The 17,188-nt window shown below is 46.3% G+C and overlaps 1 protein-coding gene and 2 pseudogenes across 2 annotated transcripts in view; 1 reads left to right on the top strand and 2 right to left on the bottom strand.

The window, feature by feature from the left end:
- LOC147425442 (phospholipid:diacylglycerol acyltransferase 1-like) overlaps positions 1-17,188 on the top strand; it is a 111,696-nt gene that overhangs the window by 26,087 nt on the left and 68,421 nt on the right. The gene's annotated exons all lie outside the window — the stretch shown is intronic.
- Positions 3,000-3,883, bottom strand: LOC147425444 (uncharacterized; annotated as a pseudogene).
- On the bottom strand, positions 4,371-4,704 carry LOC147425443 (uncharacterized; annotated as a pseudogene).

Raw genomic sequence — 17,188 nt, 5'->3', positions numbered from 1 at the left:
GACTCTTGAGCCTTGCTTAGCCGAAGCTTCACACTCTCAGAAATCTCATCCAACCATTGACTTTCAGCATTGGCATCATACATTTGATTGACTGACGAGTCAAAGTGATTCGAACGGACGGTCAAAAGCTGTCTCATACGGAGTTCTACCAATGGCAGAGGAATAAGAGTCATTCAAAACAGTCCGAACCAATGGGAGATAGAGCTCCCAATGAGACTGTTGATCATGCATATATGACTTTAAAACATCAAAAGCCTGCTGATTGTAAATCTCTATTTGACCATCTGACCGTGAATGAAAAGACGATAAAAAATTCAACTTAGTGCCAAAATTTTCAAAGAGTGCGTGCCAAAAATTGGACGTGAACTTAACATCCCTATTTGAAACAATCGATTTTGGCAAACCACAGAGGGGGTACCAATGCTTTCTAAACAACCGTGCTACATCTTGTGCGATGACTGTGGCCTTACAAGGAATCAGCATGCAAAACTTGCTGAAACGGTCATTAATTGTCAAACATTGAGTGTTCCTTCAATGCAAACTAGGTGGAAGGTTAGTCACAAAATCCATGGAAATATCATGAAAAGGTCCATCGAGAATAGGCAGCGGAAACAAGAAGCTTGCTTATCCCAAGGAGCTTTTACCTTTTAACAAATAGTACACGGTGTGACATAACAAAACACATCCTTTCGCATTTTAGGCCAATAAAAGAATTTTTCTATTTTTTCCATTTCTATTTTTTCCAGAGTGGTGTTCATTCCCTTGTGTCCACCTGTGAGAGAGTCATGTGCATCGTGCAATATCGTTGTCCTGAGAGAGGGCAATACACATAGAAGACAACGAAAATACAACAAACCTTCACGAATGAGATAGTTGCTAGGCCCTTGGGAAGCAAGAGCTTGCAACCATTGCTTACCAAACTTGGAATCCGCGTACTGGTTCTTCATGCTGTCGAAAGAGACACCCTGAAGAGAAACTGTGGATCTTGACTTGAGCCAGGATCTGTCCTTTGCGACTTAATGCATCTACAACAGGGTTAGCTTTTCCAGACACATACTCAATCAAACCTCCAAATTGCTCAAAAAATTGTGACCACCGTGCTTAGCGATCACTCTAATGTGCACTAGGTATAGATTGGAGTCTGTCACGTGACACATCCAGCCCTATGTGTCCGTGGACAAGCTACAGCATAACAAGGTTCCGTTAGTCCAGTCAGTGTAGATTAGAAGTGATCTGGCATTTTTGTGAGTTATTCATAGACCGTTCGGATGGGGGAAATGGAACAACACACAGTACACAAACTCGATGCCTCTCTATAGCCCAGCAGGTATCCAGCACCCCAAGCCACACAGAATCACACACATACGCACACTATTTGTAACTTGCATCGAACAGCCTCACTTACGAGCAACTTCGGCTACACACAATCACCTTTACCGACGCACACCAATGCACCCATATCTGTAAACACACTCACATCGGGAGACCTCGCAAGCCTCGACCGCATACAAAACCACAATCAATCTCTCTCTCTCTCTCTCTCTCTCTCTCTCTCTCTCTCTCTCTCTCTCTCTCTCTCTCTCTCTGTGCACACACACAAAAGACCCGGAGCCACCGCTACCATGGGCATAAGGCAAAGGACGAGACGTAGACGAGAAGAATGATGACAACTCCAACACGAACACTAACCCAACCAGACCATAAAGTCACTTATGCATAACAAAAGAACAAGATTCCGGGTACAATGATGGCGTCGGCCATGGTTTTGCAGCAAACGGTTACCTTATGCAGTCGATCCGAGGCCGCCGACTCCTCCTTCCACTGCATCCAAAAACACCTCACTCTGATCTATTCTCTTGGCTTGCGGACAACCGTGGGCACCATCTCGCAACTCTCGGCTCCTTTGTGGCCTTCCTTCCCCAATGTAGACCATGCATCCATGTTCTCACTTCCCCGCCATGTTACCTCCCCTCCTGTTCACAGCTCCACAAACGGCCTCCTCTTTCTCTCCCTGTAAAAGCAGCGCTTCCTCCTCCCTTCTCTCCACAGTGAGCCCCGACCTCATGTTCGGGTGGACCTTTCCTTCTTGCAACCTCCGTCACCTGCAGCCTCCATCCCCTGCATAGCGGGCTGCTCTCCCTCTGTAGCGCTACCACCTCCGAATAGTTGCATGGCTTAGAATAATTAAAGCCTTCCAAAAATACAATTCCCTTTCTCAGGGCATTCCCACCGAAGGCAATCCTCCCCTCTCGTCCATAATGAGAACAGTCCTTCATACCCTTCCACAAGGGCGCGTCCTATAGCAAAGCTTATTATCCATAAAAGAGCATAAGAAAAACTTCAAAGTGTCAAGATCCCCGCCAATAGAAGTGCCAATCTTCACGAACGTCGACAATCATCAAAGGGAAATCCTCTTGCCCGAGGACTCGATTGACGGACAGACAACACATCCTCAAACACATGAAAAGTCCTGCACTTGCTTATCCTGATGTCCGATCCGACATACACATCATAGCACCGTCCGCCTTCCAAGTCTTGAGATGGACAAATGACCTATACAGTGGCGCCTTTGGCATACACATCCGGGCAGTAGAGTGTCCTGCAGACAGCCTGTCCCAAATTCCACACCACAAACTTGATGGTACTTGAATCTAGCACTCCTCGTCCCACTCACAAGCTTGTGATATCAACGTTTGCTCCTGCCGCCTGTGATAGAAGGAAACCCTTGGTATTTCAACTAGCAAATGCTCCATCTCGATGTACCTGTCCTCTAGCATCATCAAATATTTGCCCAATGTACCTGCCACTTGCCTACAAACCACCATGCATGGACTTCTTTCATTTCCATGGGTTGACACAGTCGGGCTGTACCATCATTGCGCAACCCCTCGTTGAGCATTCATGCTCAACCACAGTATTATTTAGATAAGATATCAGTGCATAAGAAGAAAACTGATAGATATTATGTACATAAGAATTAGATAGATAGAGAGAGATATTCATCTGTAGTAGAGCCTGCCCGGGTCAAATGGAAAGCCTCGAGCTTTCCCAAAGTGTGAGGCAAACTCCACCGGGATCAAATACATGGCATTGAGCATAGCCATCCACCTGTAGTACATGCATAACCAACCATTTTTTTGCACCTGTAAACCCGAAAACTAGCCGCTCGTGCAGCTTGGCATAGCACCGATCTTCAATAACTTGTATCCATACGTTGGCTTCATACACAAAACAAGCCTGTAAACCAACGTGTGAAGCATCTACACCATACATCATTAGTCTCACCTGCTAGAGAGCTCTCCATAGCAGACCCCTCATCAAGAGAGCTTTGCAAACCATGCACTACTTGTAAAGTAACCTTCAAGAGCATGAACACCAATAGCAGAATACCCACCTTTGGCAATCTGTCTCCCACTACCACTGCTTCTTGGAGAACAAAACCTACCTGCTTCTCAAGCATATCCCCTGTTGTAGGTCCTTCAAACCGGCATACATTCCATACCTGACTCATCATGCAAGTCCTTGTCTGCCATAGCCTTTGATAGTTCATCTTCAACCACTTCATGCGAGAGCAAATTGGAGTGCTCAACCACCTTTGCTTGCTCTTCAAGAACTTTGTCTACGACCACCTCATCTGCTAAGCGAGAAAGAAAGCCATGATCTATTACCTCGTCTTCTGGTAGGTCGACATCGCCAACACCTTCTGGAGTGCACTGCCGCTCTTCAATGCAATCGGTAGGGCAAGGTTGCCCGACCCCCTGGCTAGCTTCTACCTGTATAGCTTCGACCATCGCTTTGCCAACATCTTCAAACTTTTCCTGCGAGCTATGATCCATAGCTTCCTTTGACTCTTCATGCATACACTCTGCGACCAAGACCGCATCCTGGCTAGCTTCTACCTACACAGCTTTGACCATCGCTTTGCCAACATCTTCAAACTTTTCCTTCGAGCTCTGATCCATAGCTTCCTTTGAGTCTTCATGCATACACTCTTCGGCTAGGACCGCATCCTTGCTAGCTGGTCTAACAGACCCTTGTACAACATCACACCACATTGAGGCACAAATTGAAATGAAGAACCGAAACGGCTTACCAATGGCAAAGCAGCTACCTCTTTGACGCTTGAACTCCCCTCGGCTTCATGGCATGACGCAACTCCATTGCTGAGCTATATCCATAGTCTGCCGGCTTCAACAAATCCATCTCCAGCTTCTTCTTTGCTTTCCTTCTCTTTGCCTTTGCCAAGAAAACCATTTGCTCATAGTCCTCTGCACCACCGCACTCGACCTTCTCTCTGATTCGCGGATGCAAGCAGGCTAGAAACTGCTCTCGCTTGAAATGATCCCCATTTCGCACACATGTAACAGCAGCTAGTCCCTCCCAAAGAGATTCAAATTTACCCAAAAACAAAGCAAAATCTTCACTTACATCCTGCTTTAGCTTGCTCAATTGCTCACCCAAGTCTGATGGAGAAACCCGCTTCTGAAAAGCTTCAACAAACTGCTTCCGAATCTCGCTCCACTGATGATCTGCAACCTTCAATCCTTCAAACCAGGCTTTGGCTCGACCTTGTAGAACCAACGGTAGTGCCTTCAATTTGGCTTCATGTCCACAAATTCTCAATTGCAACAGGTATAGCTCCAGATCAGAAAACCAATCTGCAGCCTCTTCTTCTCCAGCAAGGACCAAATCAATATCATGCATCATCTTCAGGCTTTAATGATTCACGGAGGATCAATCAGTAGATCCTCAGTGGGGGCACCACTGATGGGATGGGGGAAATGGAACAACACACAGTACACAAACTCGATGCCTCTCTATAGCCCAACAGATATCCAACACCCCAAGCCACACAGAATCACACACATACGCACACTATCTGTAACTTGCACCGAACAGCCTCACTTACGAGCAACTTCGGCTACACACAATCACCTTTATCGACGCACACACCAATGCACCCATATTTGTAAACACACTCACACTGGGAGACCTCGCAAGCCTCGACCGCATACAAAACCACATTCAATCTGCAACCACAATCAATCTCTCTCTCTCTCTCTCTCTCTCTCTCTCTGTGCACACACACAAAAGCCCCGGAGCCACCGCTACCATGGGCATAAGGCAAAGTGTAACAAACTGCTGACGTGTCAAAGCCTAAAGAATGGAGCCAACTTACAGATGCCGGCCGAGGGGCCTAAACCCTAAGAAGCAGTAGAAGAAGTGTCACAGAGTGAGGACGTGGTAACCCTAATTGCTGAAACCCTAATTCTGGAAACCCTAACCCTAAAACCTGCAAACCCTAATTTCTGCCAGAAACCCTAACTGCTGAACCCTAATTCTGGAAACCCTAACCCTAAAACCTGCAAACCCTAATTCCGGAAACCCTAACCCTAAAACCTGCAAACCCTAATTCTAGAAACCCTAAGAAGAACAAGCAACAAAAGAAGTCCTACCAACTTATGGGGACCCCGTCCGATGGGGCCCCAAGTGACATAAAGGCATTAAAAATAAAGCAGAACATCAAAATATGATGATGTGGCACCTGTACGGACGTCCCGGAATTTGCGGCGGATTTTTAGGGAAATCCCGAAATTTTAGGAAAGTGATTTTTTGGAGTCAGCTTTTCATATTTGATGCTTTTAGGCTTTGGGCCTTTAAATATGAGCCTTGGGGGCCCTCTCTGGCACTCTTCAGCGCGCAGATTGCAGAGGAGGTGCTCCCCGGCTGTTGTACTTTGCGAATCAGCAGTAATATAAAAAAATACCGAAAGGGGCGCCAAGGCTTGGGGCCAATACTCTCTGGGGTGGAATTTCGCCACTCCGTGTCGCGTGTCGTCTCTCTCTCTCTCTCTCTCTCAGTTCAGTTGTTATTGAACAGTTGTTATTGAAGTGCTAAAAGTTTGTTCAGTCTGTTCTTTTCTATTGGCACGTGGTGCCCGCATTTGTGACACAAAGAACGAGATGTAGACGAGAAGAATGATGACAACTCCAACACGAACACTAACCCAACCAGACTATAAAGTCACTTATGCATAACAAAAGAACAAGATTCCGGGTACAATGATGGCGTTGGCCACGGTTTTGCAGCAAACGGTTCCCTTATGCAGTCTATCCGAGGCCGCCGCCGACTCCTTTCACTGCATCCAAAAACACCTCACTCTTACCTATTCTCTTGGCTTGCGGACAACCGTGGGCAACCCTTCCTCCATCTCGCAACTCTCGGCTCCTTTGTGGCCTTCCTTCCCGAATGCAGACCATGCATCCATGTTCTCACTTCCCCGCCATGTTACCTCCTCTCCTGTTCACAGCTCCACAAACGGCCTCCTCTTTCTCTCCCTCTAAAAGCAACGCTTCCTCCTCCCTTCTCTCCATAGTGAGCCCCAACCCCATGCTCGGGTTGACCTTTTCTTCTTGCAACCTCCTTCACCTGCAGCCTCCATCCCCTGCATAGCGGGCTGCTCTCCCTCTGTAGCGCTACCACCTCCGAATAGCTGCATGGCTTAGAATAATTAAAGCCTTCCAAAAATACAATTCCCTTTCTCAGGGCATTTCCACCGAAGGCAATCCTCCCCTCTCGTCCATAATGAGAACAGTCCTTCATACCCTTCCACAAGGGCGCGTCCTATAGCAAAGCTTGATATCCACAAAAGAGCATAAGAAAAACTTCAAAGTGTCAAGATCCCTGCCAATAGAAGCGCCAATCTTCACGAACGTCGACAATCATCAAAGGGAAATCCTCTTGCCCGAGGACTCGATTGACAGACAGACAACACATATCCTCAAACACATGAAAAGTCCTGCACCTGCTTATCCTGATGTCGGATCCGACATACACATCATAGCACCATCTGCCTTCCAAGTCTTGAGATCGACAAATGACCTATACAGTGGCGCCTTTGGCATACACATCCGGGCAGTAGAGTGTCCTGCAGACAGCCTGTCCCAAATTCCACACCACAAACTTGATGGTACCTGCATCGAGCACTCCTCGTCCCGCTCACAAGCTTGTGATATCAACCTTTGCTCCTACCGCCTGTGATAGCAGGAAACCCTTGCAATTTCCACTAGCAAATGCTCCATCTCGATGTACCTGTCCCCTAGCATCATCAAATATTTGCCCAATGTACCTGCCAGTTGCCTGTAAACCGCCATGCATGGACTTCTTGCATTTCCATGGGTCGACATAGTCGGGCTGTACCACTGTGCATGCCTAGTCACTTAGTGTAGATACATATCCTTTGGTTGCACACACCATGATCATAAGTATTCCCACGAGAATCCATCAGATTACATCAGGGAAATTTTCCACTGCATTAATTCCCACGAGAATCCATCAGATTACATCAGGGAAATTTTCCACTGCATTTAGTCTGTTTTACCTATTTTTGGCATTTTTCACCTATTAAGTTAAGTGACTTTCCAACAAAAGTAGGTAGGGCAATTTGGGTAAGAAAATATATAAGCAAACCAAAGTTAGCACTAAATGGCAGAAGAGGCAACAGGAGCCAAGCTCAACAGGCATCTTCTCAACACGACCTTGGTGGACTTCCTCCAAGCAAGAACCCCATTATCAGCGTTTTCTTTCCACAAGCAGCCAGCGCCATCCACAAGTATCCCCAGCGTTTGCATCCAGCTTCATCGCCCTAGCAAGCATGAGAATTGGCGTTTTTGATAAAGCTCCCTAGCGTTTTGGGAAACTAGCAGACCTAGCGTTTTTGGAACATAATAGCCTGGCGTTTTTGATTTCACCTTCAGCCTTGCAGATCCGGCGCATGCAGTGATTTGCAGCCCTAAAGGTCCATCAAGATCAGCCCTAAAAAGGGTGCAGATTCAGCCTAAGAAGACCTCAGTTTTCAGCCTTGAAGATCCTCAGTTTTCAGGTCTAAACTTGCAGATTTTCAACGACAAAGACCCACAGAAACAGCCCCCCAAATCAGCGTTTTTGGACTAGTCGCAGATTCAGCGCATAGCGTTTTTGGACAGCAGTAGAAAGATTGCAGATTTCAGCCCTTAGGTCGACTTCGTCATCCCCGTCGTCATCGTCGACATAGCCTAGACTTGCATCAGTCTCATGCATACCGTTTGTAACAGTTTGTGCAATCATAAGTAGACCACTCTCACCGACGAGAGTGGGGCCTTCGGAGGAGGGTTTTACAACGTCTCTGGTGTCGTATCTCTCTTCTCTCTCTCTCTCAGTCTCATACACTTGCACGCACACTGTCCATTCACTTTGTTTGTGATCATAGCATTCTCTCATTAAGAAGGGAAGGCTCTACCTCCTATAAGAACAAAAGGAACCTTGAGCACAGTTCGGAGCACTCATCTTGAGCAAAGTGCAAACATTCATTCCGCTGCACCTTACATTAGTATCAGAGCTTCGACAGTGTGCTGTATCACTCAAGGAAAGAACCACAAGATTTTATTTTTTGCTTGTTGCGGTTGCACGAACCCAAGTTCGCTTGGGCGTGTCGATTCCTAATCGTGTTTTTGAAGAGTGACAGGAATCCCAGGAAAGAAGGGCTTGTCCAGTCTCCCCTTGTGTCTCTTTTCACTGATTGAGAGCGGACCGTGTACTTAGCGGCCGGCCAATCGACGTGAGGTGGGAAAAGCAACCTTGGTGTGAGCGCAAGGCCGCCAAGGGGTGCGCCCGTGGAAATGAGTAGAGAAGATCCTTCTCAAATACGGTTTGCAAGAGAAAGAAAACCTCAAGAACCTCAAGACCCTCAAGAACCCAAGTTCCTAGTGGACTTAAGAACCAAAGATCATAGTGCATGTTCGTCACCCAAAGCGGAATGGATACTTTACATACAGGTGATGAGCATGAGAGAGGCGACGAAGAATTTTTCCCACCAGGAGATTTTTTCGACCCTCCCTCTTCGCCATCTACGCCACCCAATGTCCCAAACCCTATGGAGGCCATGGTCAAGCAGATGTTGGACATGATGGCACAATAACAAGAAACGAATGGAGTTGCGTTGGCACAATTAGCAAGCAAAGCAGAACAACATAAAGCTAAGGACCGCGAGCAAGAAGCAAATCGCATTACCTTAGAACGCGAGCGCGACGCACGAAAAGAACTAAGAAAGGAGGTAGCGGTAGCACGAAGCGCGGCCTTGGAGATCGAGCGTGAGGCTGAACGAGAACTACGCACTCAAGAATTGATTCGACAAGCACTTGCCTCGAAGTCCGAACCACCCAAACATTGTGGGAGTTCATCAAGTGGCGCAAGCCACGATGCGGATTCCAACCATCCAATCACGGAGAAGTTGACTTTTAGTAAGTATGATGGTAAGATGGATGCTACGGTTATTCATTCTTGGTTGCATTAATTTAATGCTTATTTTGCGACAACTAAGAAGACAGGAAATAGCAAAGTTTTGACGACAGCTATGTACCTTGCCGGTATGCCATTAATTGGTACCACGCATGGCAAGAGGCATAGCTAGCCGCGCACCTAGAGGAAGCCGACGAACTCACGGCCTTTCCTTCAATTGGGCTGATTTCCAAGACAAGCTCAAGGCGCGGTTTATGCCACCTCAACACCTCGCACGATTGAAGGACGATTGGCGCGCTCTCAAGCAAAATGGTATGCCGGTTATGTCTCTCTCTAATCGTGTTTTGCAGCTAGGTACCCAATTACGCAAGTCGGATGATGAACGCAAAGAGGCATTCCTTTATTGATTGGACGAGTATATCAAGTACGATGTCGAGGTGCTCGATCCAATCGATCTCAACAAGGCGGTAGCGATTGCTCTCGCACAGGAGATGAAGCACAACAAGGGAAAGCCTAAGGAGAACAAGACTTCCACAAGTACCTCGCAGACTTCTCAGAACCCTCAGAACGGTAAGAACGGTAAGAATGGTAATTCTTCTAACCAATCTTCCAACAGTCTCTCAGAAAAGAATTCTTCCAATGAATCTAAGGGTAAGGCTAACACAATTGCTAAACCTAAGCTTACTCCAAATGAAAAGGTAGCACAAGGAATTGTAGGAGGATACATCACGTCGGAAGAGCAAAGTACTTATTCTAAGGAAGGTCGTTGTTTTCATTGTCACATTAAGGGTCACATAAAAAGAACATGTCCTAAGCTTGAATCGAATGAATCTAAAGAATCCACAGAATCCACTTCCTCTGTCAATGCAATTAATGATAACACGAGTGTGCCCCAAGTTTCTCATGACCCTCCCATTGATGATTCTCTCATTAAATGTTATGGTCGTACGTCGGGGCGGCGTTTTGTCATATTGTTTGACCCAAGTAGTATGAATGATGTGATCAGTCCCTCTCTTGTTGAGAGAGCTCGCCTTGACGTTAGTCAAAGATCTTCTATCAAGGTCTCTCGCTTTCTTCTCGGTATGGACGCTCTCGTCACGGAGGAGTGCCTTGATGTGTTGTTTGCAATTCAAAAAGCCGCCTTCACTAGAAGATTTGTTGTCTCTCCTCTCTCAGGATGTGATATGATTTTAGGCATTCGAGGTTTCGTGATGCTAACCCTCTCATTGATTGGGAGGCTAATACTTTCACTCTTAATGTCAAAAGTGATTCTCCCATTGTCATTCATGGAGAGGACATGGTTCATTCTCCATCTCTCATTGCTAATATGCAGGACAAGATTGAAAGGATTCAGGAGGAGACTCTTTCAGTCTCTTTTTCTCCAAAGCATGACACACAGGATTTGCATGATTGTGAGCAGCATGATGATTTGATTGACAATGATCAGCATGATGATTTGGATAATATAGACAAGCATGATGATTTGCATGATCAAGATGTGATTTCTCACAAGCATGATGAGTTGCATGAAGAAGATGTGATTGTTCATCAGGATGATGTGTTAGTTGATGCTTTTTCTAGCGAAGCTAACCTCGTTGCAGATTCGATCAATCACGAAGGATCGATCTTGGCTCTCGAGCCTAGGTCCAAAGAACCCTCACAGGAAGTATTATGTGTTCACATGATTGATACGCACGCATTGTTTGAATGTTTCATTCGTGATCGTTTCCTGTATTTTCGTCAGCATCCTTATGTGATTCCTTTTCCTAGGCATGACATATTGTATGTTGAGCACGTTTGTCTCATGAATGAGCACGAATGTATGCGGATTGTTCATGAAAACATTCAAGGACGTCACATTCCATGTGTCTTCCTTGGCATGACACATTTGTAGAACGAGCACATGAAAGTAGGAGCACCAAGCATGGGCATTTCCGTTGTGAATTGCCACAGTTGATTGTTTTTGATCATAAGAGAAAGCTTCGATCTCATTGTTTGCGTGTGTGTGGTGAACGGGTTAGCACTCGGTCTCTTTGTTCATCTACATTGCATGCACAATCTTTGAGGAAGACAAGATTTTCTTCACTCACTTTATATGGAATAGGTATGTTCATGGTTTTGTGTTGGAAATGGTTTCAGGAATTTTCAGCCATGGAGATTCTTGAAGAAGACAGAAGCATGACTCTCGACGAAGTTGAAGCATCGAAGAAGCCTCAGAAAACTTTGTCGCTTTCGGCGCGGCCCAAAGAAGCAAGCGTTGCAGACATTTATGAAGTTCAAGTACCGCACGACCCACACATCCGAGTGGGCCGGTGAAGAGTCCCTTCCAGGATTCCGGATGCTATTGTCGATCTCCCTTGATGCCATATAGTTCGGCACCAGTACCTCATTTTGAAAAGGAGGGGATGTTACGTGACACATCCAACCCTGTGTATCCGTGGACAAGCTACTGCATAACAGGGTTCCGTCAGTCCAGTCAGTCTAGATTAGAAGTGATCTGGCACTTTTGTGAGTCTATTCGTAGACCGTGCATGCCCAGTCACTTAGTGTAGATACATATCCTCTGGTTGCACACAACATGATCATAAATATTCCCACCAGAATCCATCAGATTACATCCGGGGAATTTTCAGTGCATTTAGAATCCAGCTTCATCGCCCTAGGAAGCATCAGAATTGGCGTTTTTGACAGAGCTCCCTAACGTTTTGGGAAACTAGCAGACCTAGCTTTTTTGCCATCAAGATCAGCCCTAAAAAGGGTGCAGATTCAGCCTAAGAAGACCTCAGTTTTCAGCCTTGAAGATCCTCAATTTTCAGCCCTAAACGTGCAGATTTTCAGCAACAAAGACCCACAGAAATAGCCCCCCAAATCAGCGTTTTTGGACTAGTCGCAGATTTCAGCCCATAGCGTTTTTGGACAGCAGTAGAAAGATTGTAGATTTCAGCCCTTAGGTCGACTTCGTCATCCCCGTCGCCATCGTCGACATAGCCCAGACTTGCATCAGTCTCATGCATACCCCTTGTACCAGTTTGTGCAATCATAAGTAGACCACTCTCGCCGATGAGATTGGGGCCTTCGGAGGAGGGTTTTACAACGTCTCTGGTGTCGTATCTCTCTTCTCTCTCTATCTCTCAGTCTCACACACTTGCACGCACAGTGTCCATTCACTTTGTTTGTGATCATAGCATTCTCTCATTAAGAACGGAAGGCTCTACCTCCTATAAGAACAAAAGGAACCTTGAGCACAGTTCGGAGCACTCAAAGTGCAAACATTCATTCCGCTGCACCTTACATAGCCACTTGAGGGCTTGGTGATCTGTGCGAACTGTGAACTCTCTCCATACAAAAAATGCTTCCAATGCTTAAGAGAGTGAATGACAGACAAAAGTTCTATATTATAAACTGAATAGTTCTGTTTTACACTATTGAGCTTCCGATTAAGGAATCAACTAGACGGCCATGTTGCTGAAGCACAGCGCCGATGCGACATTGCTCGTATCTGTTCATACCTCAAAGGGGTCATCTTTAGAGGCAAGGATAAGACACGACGCTTTTATCACCGCAACCTTGAGAGCTGCGAAAGCCTCAATGGCTGCCTAAGACAAATCTACATGCTGTCGGTGAGTCTTTACCTCCTTCGAGTCATGGGTGTGGCAATGCGTGTAAAATTCTCCATGTGCGAACTATACGCTTCACATAAACCAAGAAAAGAACGCATATCATATACAGTTTCGGGCAAATCCTTATTACGTACCTGTTCCACCTTCGCGGGATGTAGCTTGACGCCTTCTGCAAAAATGATATAACCCAGATAAGTAACTTTAGTGAGAAAAATCTGATTTCTTAGCTGCAATGTACAACTGACACTCATCCAAACGGATTAATACCCTTTCTACATTCTTTTCATATTGTTCCCACGATGCAGAAAAAATAAGAATATCATTAAGAAAGATGAATACACATACACCAACCATATTGCCAAAACGGCCTACCATGAGACAGTTAAATGTACCCACGGCACCTGTCAATCCAAAAGGCATAACCACATACTCCCATTGCCCTCGCTCCGTGCGGAAAACGGTCTTGTAGATGTTGCCTTTGAATATCCTTACCTGATGGTATCCACTTTTGAGATCGACCTTACTGAAAACCTTTGCTTCATTGAGCCTATAGAGGATATACTCAATGCGAGGCATTGGAAACTTGTTCTTGACGGTCATCTTGTTCAATGTCCTGTAATCAACACACAAACGAGACGAACCGTTCTTCTTGCGGACAAACGAAACGAACCATTCTTCTTGCGGACAAACAAAATAGGAGCATCAAAATGACATACACTAGGACGTATGAATCCCCTGGCCACCGAGTTGCCGCTCTAACTCTTCATTCTCGAGTCTTGTTCAAACGTAGGGAGCCTTATTGACAGGTTGTGCCTCCTCCGTGAGTTTGATGCGATGATCCTCTGGCCGCTCGGGTGGGAGACGAGGTGGAAGATCATCCTGCAAAAAGAGATGCTTAAACTTGGTAAACAAAGCTGAATACATGTCTGGAGCTTGAATGCTCTGGGTAACTGGAGCTGCATAAATGAATGCCGCTTGTGCTCCTCTTCATAACTCGCGCTTTGCCTGCACATGAGAAATGAGAGACAAAGAATGCAGACCCTCCTCACTACGAATGATCATGGGAGAGGCACTTTTGGCATTTAAAGTGAGAGTATTGTCCGCCCAATCAACTGAGAGGGTTATGCTCTCGACACCATCTAATACACAAAAACATATCACATCCTGAGAGAGGAGACACGACAAATTTTCTACGGAAGGCAGCCTGTAGAACTGTAAACAACACATCAAGGCACTCTTGTGTAATGAGAGAGTCTATACCGGGAGTGAAGCCCGACACCTCGAGAGGAGATGTCTGGCTAACCTCTAGGCGGGCTATTTCTACAAGAGGCACTAATCACATCATGCATACTAGCTGAATCAGACAATATGACAAAACGCTGATCTTCACATGACCATAACATTTAAAGAGAGACTCATCAATGTGTGTGTCAGAAACATTTGAAGACTCGGATTGATTCATTGAAGTGCTTGTGGTAGCTGTTGGTTCTTTGGGTTCTTTAGGTGGGGCTGTCTTAGGACAAGCCTTAATGTGACCCTTGTGGTCACATTGATAACATCTACCTTGCTTAGCATAGATCGCTTGTTCTTCAGCCGTTATGTATCCTCCTATAATTCCTTGTGCGGCCGCTTAGATTTTGTAGGTGCTTTAGCTTTACTCTTAGATTCATTTTGAGAATTCTTTTCCGAAGAATTAGAGGAAGATTGGCTAGAAGAGTTACCATTCTTACCGTTCTGTGGTTTTGAGAAGTCTAAGAGATACTATGAGAAGACGAATTTTTAAAAGGTCCACTTTGAAAGGCTATGGTGGATAACAAAGGCTCGTGGCTGCTTCCGCTCGTTCCCCCCTCCCTGTCCGCTTGCCCCTGCCCCCCCCCCCCAGCGTTCTTCTCCCTCCCTCCGCCTGCACACTGCCTCCCGCTTGTCCCTGCTTGAGCGTTGCTCCCCGCTTGCGCTGTTTTGCCTGTGTCCTGCCAGCGCGCTGTCCCAATCGCGCGTTGTTTTGCCTGCGTCCTGCCAGCGCGCTGTCGAGCCCGCACCCCCCCGCACCCCCCGCGCTGTTGTTCGCTGCCCGTTGGCGATATAGCTTGACTCACCCATTTGCTGCCCGTTGCCCTCGCACATAGTGACCATCATTTTCATTCGCCCCCCCCCCCCCCCCCCGCGGAGGCCTCACTTGTTCAGCCCTGCAGTGGAGTTCTCGTTGGGACTTCACTCGTCGAGTTCTCAGGTGTTTGTTTTCACGCCCCACCCTTTCCTACTCAGCAGCAGACACAAATGGAAGCTCATGCTCCGCCCCAGAGAGACTCCTCAGAAGCCTCCTCGCTCGACCCTGCAGAGCCTACCATTCGACTTGCTCTTTCACCGACAGAGCAAGCGAGCCTTGCAGTAGAGGTGGAGCGTCTCGAGGCGACCTCCGTCATCTGCAAGATTCTCGGCACCCGACCAAGCAAAGGAGAGTTGCGTGATCTTCTCCAGGCCCGCCTTCTCGCAGAGGTGGGCAAGATCTTGGATGTACAGATTCTCTGACGGGGTTACTATCAGATCGAGTTTGAGACCTCCAAGATGGCATCCAAGGTCATAGCTATGAGTCCACTGGCCATCCGAGCATCACGTGCCCACTTTCGACAGTGGAGACATGGTTTTGACCCAGCTTCGGATGTTCTAGTAGAGGAGGCAAACATCCCTATCTCGGTCTGCTTTCCGGGTTTACGGAGGGAGTACTTACCACTTCTATCCAGGATCGGCTCTGTTGTGCTCGGAGCTAGCTATGGTGGGTGTATCCTGAGGCAAGCCATGGCGTGATGCTGAGCAGCAGATGCGAGAAAGAGAAAGAGAGCAGAGATAAGACCTGAAAAACACACTTTATTCTCTATTGAAGTATAGCCTTACATATAAAGGCAAAAAGCCATGCACCACTTGACTTATAACTAAAGTTGATCTGCATGCTATAGAGCCTGTACCCACGAGCTAGACACCGGACATTTGGATATTCCCATATTTGGGCTTGCGTGCCCAACAATCCCCCCCTCAAGCCCGAACTAGACATGCCGTCTCATGATACCTCGAGTTTTTGGTGTACTCGTCAACCGTGAGTTTTAGGTTTTCTCACAACCAAGGATTTCTGGTGTATCCATAACCTGGTGCTAGATTAGTAACCCCCCCTTGAACAGATAGGGTGTAGGTCAAATATGTAGCTACCAAAAATGGAGTTTTTGGTTCATTGCCAAACCTTGGGTTTATGGTGTACCCAGGAACCTCATGAGAGTGCAACAAAAAAGGGCTGAGAACTGATAAAAATTGGGAGGTCTTACCACTTATTTTTGTGGCAGTGTCTTTAACCCGTACAAAAGGGACATGACCATGATTGACAACTGACAAAATAAAACAAAGCTTTGACAAAATATCGATGATGACATAAACAAAATCATGGCAAACCTATGAGATTGAATAGGTAAAACTAATTTTGATCATGTTCTAGAGAAGTTGTCGATCTTTGATGTTATATGTGAATCTGCAAAAGAGCTTGAAATGAAGAATACTGTCGAGCATGATTGGTTCGAGTATCTTTAAACACCTTTTCTGCAATGAATTTATCAAAGCCAATAGCAATGGTTGCTTCAGCTTGAGCTCCATAGATCAGCGGCTTGATTTGAGAAAGATATATAGCACCAAAATGCATTGGGTAATTCTCACATAAAGCATACATCTCGAAGTCTGACACCTCGATGTGCCGGAGCTTTTTATCTGCCTCTTGAATGGCTGTGACCTTCGCATGAGCTGTTGGATTGATGTATTTAAGGATCATGTTGTGACAGCTAACAACAACCTCATCCTTCAACATCACCATTGTCGTCAAGCTTGAAGTCGATCACCAAAATATGCACAATGTCTTTTATCGAGGTGATGTGTGTGAAGCTTTTCTTGAATTAGTGAGCCCATTTCCAAGGGCAGTGTTTTTGAAAGGCTCGAAAATCAGAGTGTACCCAATGGTGGGAATGCCCGTTGGGTAAGGCGTTGAGAGTAAATTGGGTGGCCAATATCTCTAAATAGTGTGAACACAAAAAGAGAAGAAAAAAAAACGAGCTCTATATGCAGCAATGGCGCAGAACGACAGGTTGAAGGACCTTCTGGCTCCCCAGTAGGCAGTCGATGCAGAATTTGAAGGCGCTCAAGAAACGAATTCTTACCAGAAAGCCAACGCGACCCTGTTGCTGCAGATTACAGGCAAATAACGTGCACTCGATCTCCTCTTGTCTCTCTGTATAAGCGGTTGTAGCCGCGTGCTGACT

The sequence above is a fragment of the Adiantum capillus-veneris genome, chromosome 25, assembly GCF_014529385.1.
Source record: "Adiantum capillus-veneris isolate H3 chromosome 25, ASM1452938v2, whole genome shotgun sequence".
Taxonomy (NCBI): Eukaryota; Viridiplantae; Streptophyta; class Polypodiopsida; order Polypodiales; family Pteridaceae; genus Adiantum; species Adiantum capillus-veneris.
The sequence above is the reverse complement of the archived record's forward strand: the minus strand, read 5'-3'. Positions and strand labels throughout refer to the sequence as shown.